The following is a 10,251-nucleotide window of genomic DNA, read 5'->3' as shown; positions in this document are numbered from 1 at the left end:
TCATCACGCACAGCCTTCTATCCGCAACAAGTCTGTCGCCAATTGGATGGAAACCTAGCTAGTGGAATAAAATGAAGAATCTTTTAGAGGATTTTCTTTTGCTGTCAAAGAAGATTAGGAACTCTACTGTGAGGCAGACGGGATCATCCAATCCATATTCATTTGCTATGGTATTTCCTGGCCCATGTGACAGTTAATAATGAAAGACAGAAAAGCACATTCTCCATCCTGTCTCTATATTGAGTGGCAAAAGTGAAACAGATCTGTTTTATGATAGCATAATTGACACATGATGCAGAACCCCCCCCCCCCCCAATCACAGTAAGTTACTGAATTGTTACCCAGAAATGATTTGATATTTAGATAAAAACGGCTGCATTGGACCTTTAAGAAAATCCCCATTCTTCAATATTTCAGTGAATAATACATAATCCGCCAATCGATCCCCTCTACCTTTATCTCTCTCCTTCTATCCATCTGTTATTATTCTCTCTCGTTCACCCTCAGGATAAATTGGAGTCCCAGGCTTCTCCCTAGTCTTTTCCCTTCCTCCCCCCTCCTCCCTTCTTCCCAACTCCCTCTCTTCTTCCCTCCTCCCTCTCTTCCCCCTCCTCCCTCTCTTCCCTCCCTCCTCCCGCTGCCACTCCTCCCAGCGACTCTGTGCGTGTTGTACTCACATACAGACGCAACACACTACAGGCAGGCAGGCTACCAGACAGACTGGCAGACAGGTAGGCAGCAGTCAGGCACCATGACCCAAACAGTGAACAGCCTCAGCTCGGTGACCTGTGACAACAGATGTCAACCACAGAACTGAACACTGAAGTTTACTTTGAGAGCCTCAGAGGAGCTGGAGTAAGCAGAAAATAAGACAAATAACAAGACGGGATGAGGAGTGCTTGACTGCTGTTTTTTAGGCTGAGGAGGAGGGAGTATTTTACTCACTTTTTCTGCAGTTTCTGAACCTGTGGAATTCCATTCATGAGCCAGAGGAGGACTAAAGCCAGCATGGTATTCAGCTGGCAGAAGTCCTTTGCCATCCTGACCCCCTGGAGGAAAGGTATAGTACGCGTCATGTAACCTGCCTCTGTCTCATGATGTCTCATCCTACCAGCTGTCTATAGCAGCTGGATTTGCCAGGACAAATTGTAATTTGAGTGTCTGCTGGATGTGTTTTTGTGGTTTGAGACAGAGGTGTAATTTCAGTCTGAAGGTAGAGGGTGTCTTTAGTTAACAGCAGTGGGCTTTTATGGTGTCTGGATTTTAGGAAACGAATTGTCTCATCACATGAACAACTCCTCATATCCAAAAACAAACATATATTGACCCACATCCACATGGACCTTTCTCAGTAAACAGAGGAGAGTAAAGTGGTCTTGTTACCGCTCTGGTAGTTCTATTGACTAAGGATGAATTTTGTGGTAGACTTAAAAGGTTGCAAGGGCAAGACAACACATTTGCTTTGCTGTGAATCTGCAGGTGCTAAATTCAGAACTTTACTGACTGAAGAAAACTGGACTTGATACAGTATAAATGGTCTCTTGATTAGAATAAGCAACAGTATGCTATTTTATTACATAGCCTAGCATGGTTCTAATTTGAAGCCCAGACAAAACAATTACTTTTGCTTTCCAATGTCAATAAATGTAATTGCTAGACCATTGGGGAGTGAGATTTTTTTAATCCTAATTTGTGTACCATCTGTTTGTTATATACGATCCAAGCTAAAGTGAGGCATCTTGTACAGATGTGCCACCAACAAGTAGGTTGAATCTTCAAGACTGAGCAGTGTCATTAAATAACAAAATCTAACAGAAAAGGGACATTAACAGTCGGTGCTGTGGAGCTGTTCTAAACAGGGCTATGAAACACGTTCATTCATATCAATCCTCATCCTTGTGTCTGGGGTAACTGGAAAATATTACATTACATTACATATGGTAATCAGCAGACTAAAAGCTTTATGTTATATTACAATGCAAAACCAAGTGCTTTAACAAATCACATCCGATAAAGCATAATAGCTACATATTGTGTGTTTCAGGAAAAAAGTCTGAAATATCCTGACACAAAAATAAAGTGATGTTGTTTTTAGGACCTGTTGATAGTCACAGAATCTATGGGGCCCTTGTGATACAGTGTAACCCCTCATTCTTCTTCCACTCCTCATTTCTCTGCGTTCCAAGAGTCCGCCTCTATCAGATAACGATCTCAGCTTATGTACAGTATGTCCTCCACACCTGTTGGGAAGGATTGTCCCCCTCAGATCCTCAATTTGTTTTGTCCTGACACAGAGAATTCCCAGCATTGTTGTAGTTGTGAAAGAGCCTAGACCCTCCTTGGCAGGAATCACGTAGTTTGCCATGATCCTTGGGTTGGAATAAAAGGCCCATTGTAAAGATAACGCTCACATTGTGTACAGTACATCAAGACAAGGCATTTATTGGTCTATTCTTGTGGGGCCCTATTGTTGTCATTTGATTGCTGTATAGTTCACAGCAAGAGGATTGTCTCAAAAACTGAGGCTGAAATACAATGACATTGTAATTCTTCTCAGGAAAAAGGAGCTAACAATGAGAAAACATCCATGGCTCTATCTTTGTGCATAGTTTCCCTGAGCAAATACTAAGGAATTGTATTAGTAATGTTTGACTTTTTTTTAAAAACATTGTAGCATTCAATAAATCAAGAGTCCCTTCTTCCTCTCCCCATATTCATCACCTTGACTCAGAACCAGGCAGAACTGCACGTAGTGGAATTCACTGCTATATGGAATGATCCTGTGAGGAAAGGGTGACAGGAATGATTCAGATCCTGAGGAATTTGGAGGAAGTAAGAGAGTATTATACACATTTTCTTAAACTATCTATGAACTACTGTCTTGATGCCCTATTTTTTCCTGTGTGATCCTGCCACAATAATTCATGATGATCACAATAATGACAAGCCTGTTAGTGCTTGGATGAACTGCCATTTCATAGGGTCATCGGTCATAAAAATCAGCATTTAGTGGATTAGTAAATGCAGATGGAGGATGGATGGTCAGCAAAATCATCCTTTTCTTTTTCAAGAGGTAAAAAAGCCAATGGCTGTGTCGATATAGGATTCATTCATCCAACATCCAACAAGATTGGGAATTACCTATTAAAACATATTCATGTTGATTTGCATTCAATTAAGAGGTAAACTGAGTTGGTTGGTGAGGGGGAATTGTGGGAAGATTCAAATTCCAGACCTGAGCTGTCGGAGGAAACTTACCCCAAGGAGACTTGACTTGCGTTAGCTCTCCTGCACATTCTTGTGTTATCCTAAGGGCGTCTGATAGTGGGGAGTGGGGCCCCTGCTAGCTCCTAGCTCACATTGATAAAGGGAGTCTGGGATCCCTCCTCAGGGTCGACGCCACGTCCAAGGAAGAGGTGGAAAGGGAGAAAAGATACCAGGCCTGTGTGTTGAGAGACATGGAGCTGAGAGGTGCCCTTGTGGGTTTCCTTGGGTTTAGGATGGGCAAGCGATGGGGGGAAGGAGTGAGATGGAAGGTGTGTGGCAGTATTTCACACCTCATCAGATAGGACATCTGGTTTCTGTCACCTGAACTGCAGTGGAAATTATGTTGGAAAATGTTTTTCTTTGGGTCAATTGAATTATAATTGTGTTGTCCTAGAATTATAAATGTGGCTCTTGAAGAATCACCTCCAGTTACCATTACTTCATAAAGAACTTGAGGGTGAAACTTGCAAAAAAAAACAAAAAAACAATTGATGATAGTGACTGAATGACAAGTAGTGGGCATGAAGGTCTACCAGCGGGCTTGTGACCACCCAAAGTGCTAACAGAGAACGGACATTCTGCTAAACCCCCTGGCCGTAAAAATTGCAGGCTTGTCACAGCCTGTTTATGATCTTTCCACTTAGAATCCAAGCGACTTACTGAATGAACCGTTTAGCCCAGGGGTTACACATTCCATCACCCAGAGCCTGACCCACTGGGTTAATTCAATGTCTATTCCACATTGGTTCAATGTAATTTCATTGAAATGAGGTGGCTACAACGTTGATTCAACCAGTGTGTGCCCAGTGGGGAGCTAATGGACGTTGCCTTTTCCATTAGGAAGAGCACACCTGCTTGGGTAGATAAAGTTATGCAGAAATATGCCCTTTTTAGTGAGTGGACAAGTTCAGTTGTAGCTCTTCTTGGCCTTCTTGAAGCAATGGGAGAATTTCAGTTAAAATGTACATGCTCAGCCTAACAACAATCTGTCATGCTCTAGGTATAAATTATCTGTTTGTTGGGATTCCAGATTCTACACTTGAGGGAAAGAGCAGTAGTGTAATGTTGAGTCTGCACATACACAGTTCAACACACCTCAGGGAAGATCCATGATATCTAATGGAGGAGACTATTTACATTTTAGTCATTTAGCAGACGCTCTTATCCAGAGCGACTTACAGGAGCAATTAGGGTTAAGTGCCTTGCTCAAGGGCACAACGACATATTTTTCACCTAGTTGGCTCGGGGATTAGAACCAGCAACCTTTCGGTTACTGGCACAACGCTCTTAACCACTAAGCTACCTGCCGCCCCGACTCTCTCTCTCTCTCTCACACTCACACACTCACACACACACACACACACACACACACACACACACACACACACACACACACACACACACACACACACACACACACACACACACACACACACACACACACACACACACACACACACACACACACACACACACACACACACACACACACACACACACACACACACACACACACACACACACACACACACACACACACACACACACACACACACACACACACACGAGAGGGATGGATGTCTCCCCTCCTTACAGCACATATTTTAGCCCCTCCCGATCCAACCAGCCTCTGGCAACACACTGGTGCTGGCTGGATGTGTTTTCCCTCTGTGAGGGAGTGACAGCCATCCAGGAGCTTTAACCTTTGTTCTCACAGTAGAGTGGAAGCTCCAGGCATTTGGGAGGGCAGCAGGGCAATCTATCTGCTTTATCGAAACTCTCCTTTAGTGAGATCATTGTGAGGTAGATTTTCAAAATACTTTTTTTTGTTGGCCAACCTGAATGACAATATTATACTACACGTCTGGAATGTTAAATTAATGTTGCGGCGAAACAGCTGACTGTCATTTATGACAGAAAAGAGGGTAAATACGAGTCGAGAGGGGCGGCAGTGTGTAGCCTAATTACATGTGTGGGGTTACTCACTCAGCCTCACTGGAAACGGGCTGACTCCACTGAGTCTGTTCAATTACAGTGTAGGATTTCAGATCTGTTTAATCTTTCCTATGATGACACCTGGAAGATGTTGACACCTGCTTGGGTGTAAGACCTGGTGATTTGTGGGATCAAGCCAAGCAGATTGTATCACAATGGCAGTAGTTGGATTACATGGTTGAATAAGCAAGGTGACTTCAGTGTGTAATTAAAGTCAATCTGGTCCCATGTTTTTGTCTGCTGCTAATTCAGAGGAACCGGCAATTACTGCATTTATAGAAAAGTTACGATAAAACAGCATAGACAGAGCAGAAAAAATACAAAATGTTATTCTCACAAAGAAAATTTGTTGTTATTCTCGTTTCTTGAACCAATTTCTCTATTAACTTTAATCCATGACAGAATGTTTTTTATTCATCTCCAGCTTTTATTAATTTCCACATTCTTGGTTTTGAATATACATTTCTAGTGTGTTCAGTCACAGAAAAATAGATCAGTTTTCTCTTAATGCTGTTGTTTGGGAAAAGATGTCTTGACATCACAAATGGTTTACTCTAAGCTTATTCTATGTAGGCAACCTGAAACATAGCAACCCTATAATTAATTGCATGTTTGACTTTACATTTTTGTCATTTAGCAGACGCTCTTATCCAGAGCGACTTACAGAAGCAATTAGGGTTAAGAAAAGCGACCTTTCAGTTACTGGCCCAACGCTCTTAACCACTAGACTACAACTTTGGTTGGCTATTGAGTGAAAACCTACAGCCAAAACCAGTTGACCAAAACCTGGTCACCTTCTCCAACTCAGTCATTCCAATACTTCTTCTGAAAGATAAGTTCTTGAATAAAGAGTTTGTGGTCGAGGTTATGGAAGAAAACGGAATGGAAAATAGGCTCTCTACACAAATGTCTCTTGTTTGTATTTTACAAAACACATACCTCCACTATATTCATACTCCTGTTCACTTACAATATATTGCATTATTCACATTCCAAGCTGCCTGGAGCTGGGTGAGGTGCTGTTTGATCTCTCTGAACTGGGAGCCAGGTCTTTGGGTCGTTAATTGAAAATCCAGGGGGATTTGGATGTAGATTGTTTTCTCCTCATGGCCAACAGCAAAAATGCCCCTTCATCAGCAAACCCCTGTGCTCAATTACAAGCCCAGCACTGCTTTAAAGACTAGTGGATATCCATACCTGGGTCGTTCCACCAATTAGGTGCCTTTTGAGTATTGTAACTTGGTGAAAAAAAAAGGTTTTGTTTCACCTCATTTTAATATACTATCATAAAGAGCACATGTTAACTTAATAAAAAACGTTTTCCCATCTCAAGAAGTTACATTTAAAAAGGACTATAGTAAGTGCCTATTAAGTGCCAAATAAAGTAACAGGGTTGATCGTAACAGGGTTAACGACTTTATCTTAAATCAGCCATAAATCCCCTTGTGACAGGGAGAATGGAAGGTTTTGTATGCAAATTGTTTTTGAATAGTTTCGCCATATTAAAATGAGAGTTCAATTTACGTAACAGGGTTGACCTTAAAATGAGGGACAGTTTTTTTTTTTTTTCTTCAGAAATTACTTTGTCAAGGCAACAAAATAACTAGGGCTTTACAATGATGGTGAAAACTTGGAGAACTGTTGGGGTTAAGTGGGTTAAAATCCTCCTAGAAATCACAGAGGACGCACAGGGGGACATATCAAAATGCAGAATTTTGGCACTTTAGCAAGTCTTTATTCATATTCAATATCTGATTTATTGAATTTTCCATGTGGTGTATATTAAAGAGGACTTCATTTAATATAACAGGCTTTTAAAATGTAATATTTGTGCACAATTTCTACTTAATATCAAAAGGACGCAAAAGGCACATATTTAATGGAACGACCCACCTAGGAGGTCACTGAACTTCTAAGTATAGGGTAAATGACTGCTTGTGGGAGTAATACATTAGCTGCTAGAATAAACATTAAGGCAATGTAGTTTACAATTTTCTTGCATGTTAAAGCAAGCTCGGATGAGTTATTTTTGTTGGGACAGTTGGGGGCTTTAGTTTACAGTATAGCAAATACAAAAATGTTGTAACTTTCAACCCAAAATACAACAGCCTACATGTTGTGCAGTATGTCTGTCTACACTCAGAAAAAAAGGGTTCCAAAAGGGTTCTTCGGCTGTCCCCATAGGAGAACCCTTTTTGGTCCCAGGTAGAACCCTTTTGGTTCCAGGATGAACTATTTTGGGTTCCATGTAGAACCCTCTGTGTAAAGGGTTATACATGGAACTCAAGAGGGTTCTACCTGGAACCAAAAAGGGTTCTTCAAAGGATTCTCATATTGGGACAGCCGAAGAACCCTTTTAGGTTCTAGATAGCACCTTTTTTTCTGAGAGTGTATAAAATGAAGTGCAGTACAGTAGTTGTTATGCAGGAGATCATTAGTGTTGCTCTTTAACTATCTTCTCCTTCTAATCTGTTACCACTGTGTGAGATACACCAGTTCCCATTACACTCCTGTTGATAACATGACTGATCGTAGACTGACTTCATAAAGCCAATTAAGAGATAGTCAGGGCTGTGCTGCTAGAGGGTTACACATGGACTGCAGTCTCTCATATCTCCCCCAAGGGTCCACAGCCTTATCAAGGCTTAGGGAGCTGCTGTAAATGTGTATACATATGATATTTCTTAGTTGTTTTACAGTACAGTCATACCTTGAGGACCAACCTAGACAACCATTGACATACTTCTGATTGGACTGCTGAGGTTTCAGGAGTGTCCATGCTGTGTGTTCCTCTGGGAGCGATAGAGCTTGGTTAAATGTGTCTTTCAGTATGTTTTTATTTGTTATTATTTTATTTGTTCTATTCAGGGAAGCGCCATATGATCCTGTATGAGCTTTTGTTTGGGACTTACATGCTGGATCAAAGGCTGAATACTACAGGGACATGTTTAAGAATGCTTACCTCAGAAATAACCCACACTGATACTAGTCTTCTATCTGATGTTGTTAGGTAATCTTGGACACAATAGGGCCTAAACAGTGTCTAAGTAGTTGTACTTTTGCTCTGACCACAGTGGAAACATTAATGTGCTACATTTTCCCGCCAATTGAAGAAAACAGGAAATACGTTCCCTTGCCTCTTCTGTAAGAATTTGTTTTGGGAATACGATGTCTTGAGTTGAGCTAGTGAAATTCTTTCCACATGTAACATGAGCACTATGGGAGTGAAGAAAATACGCATCTCATTCTAATCAAGTGAGACATACCAAATGACGCATGTACACCACATGCAATTATGTCGATTAATATACGAATTCATGATATGTAGCTAAATAAACATTGGGATTCTGACTCAATGTACTTTAGCTGAACACATTAAACTGGGGATTCGAAAAGAGAAAACACATGTAGGCTACACTTTACTATATATGCTTGCAAGTATTGTCTTCTGATACTAATGTTAAAGTTAATGCCCACCTTGAGAGCACTGAGCAACAGTGTAATTTCTGAATCTTTTCAAGAGGCTAACTTTATTAAATTTGTGATCTGGAAAACCCCACGTAACTTCTCCACAATACCTTGATTCACTAGCTTTGGCCAAAATCGGTAAATGTAAACTAACTGGGAAAACACAGCCATTTTGAATGGGAAGAGACCTGAGCCAGAACCAAGGCTGATAGGACCAAATAAGATTTAAATGCTATCATTGTTTTGGCAGAGCAACTATCCAATCCCAAAACAGTATTATCACAACAGATTTTTTTCTCATGAAAAACATGGGTGCGCCTCCATTTCTGTGGATGTTATTCACAGTGAAATAAAAAAACAATGGGTTTTGTTTTGTGAGAAAAAGCTGCGAACAAACATGGTAGAGGTATCTCCACCTCACATACCCCTCTGAAATTCAAACTTAATTCCATACTAAAAAAATCATTAAATAAAGCAATAACTCATTCATTCAACTTCAAAAAGAGGGAACCGTATAACTGTTATATGATTTATTACAATGTAATTGACTGGCTGCTTTTAAATCTGACACATCACCATCTCCAAATAGTTTGGCAGTTGATGTTATAACAAATCAATCAGTTTCATATACTCAGATGAGTGACTCATTTCCTGCCAAATAGGTTTTGGTTGTATCACTCAGCCTGAGCTCCTGTGAATTTCATTATTCCTCTCCTCCAATCACAATACGCCTGCCTAATATTTCCTAACAATCAGAGATGCAATTCCCCTGGGAGTGTTTATACTTAAATGGCCCGCGACAACTCCTTAAGTAGGCATTATGTTAGGAAGTTTTGTTTTGTTTCTGTGAGTGGTGCTGAGATTCAACTTACATCGATCCTCAAAATACTTTAGTTTTACTACTCTTTTAGTTCTTAGTTCGCACAAACGTGTCCTCCAAAAACCCAGTTTAATAAAGTTCCCTCTGAAGTGAATGAAATCACTGGATTTACAACTTCAAAGCCCTTTTTAATCTAAAATTTGCCTGAGCCAGATCTTCAATTTAAACAGTGGGTAGTCGTCAAACCTTCTCTATTGTTGAAGTTTGATCTAACAGTCTACTATTATGTTATACCAGAAAGGTGTTTGGGTTAGATTTGCAGCACAGGACAATTTTTTTTGAATTAAGTAATACTCTGATTTAAACCTATTCGCTGCTCAAGGACATGGTGGTATGTACGTTTGTTGTTCTGGAATTCAAGGTAAGTGGGAAAAAAAGTATGTTTGATTGACAGCGATGGGTATCAGATTGCCCGTGGCGAGAAAGCAGAGATATCACATATGAGTGCCCCATAATGGTATTAACTGGACCTTAAGATCAAAGCTGGACAGCCCAGTGTGGGGCACTGACACATAGTGTGTGTACTAGGGTATTTATGTACCTCCGAAATTGAAAAATGCTGGATAGTATAAAACCAGTCCTCAGGTTTCATAGGAAGATCCTCAAAAACCTCTTAGATCTATATTTTGACAGTACATCTG

The sequence above is a fragment of the Coregonus lavaretus genome (assembly GCF_964263955.1).
Source record: "Coregonus lavaretus genome assembly, chromosome: 36".
Classification (NCBI taxonomy): domain Eukaryota; kingdom Metazoa; phylum Chordata; class Actinopteri; order Salmoniformes; family Salmonidae; genus Coregonus; species Coregonus lavaretus.
The sequence above is the reverse complement of the archived record's forward strand: the minus strand, read 5'-3'. Positions refer to the sequence as shown.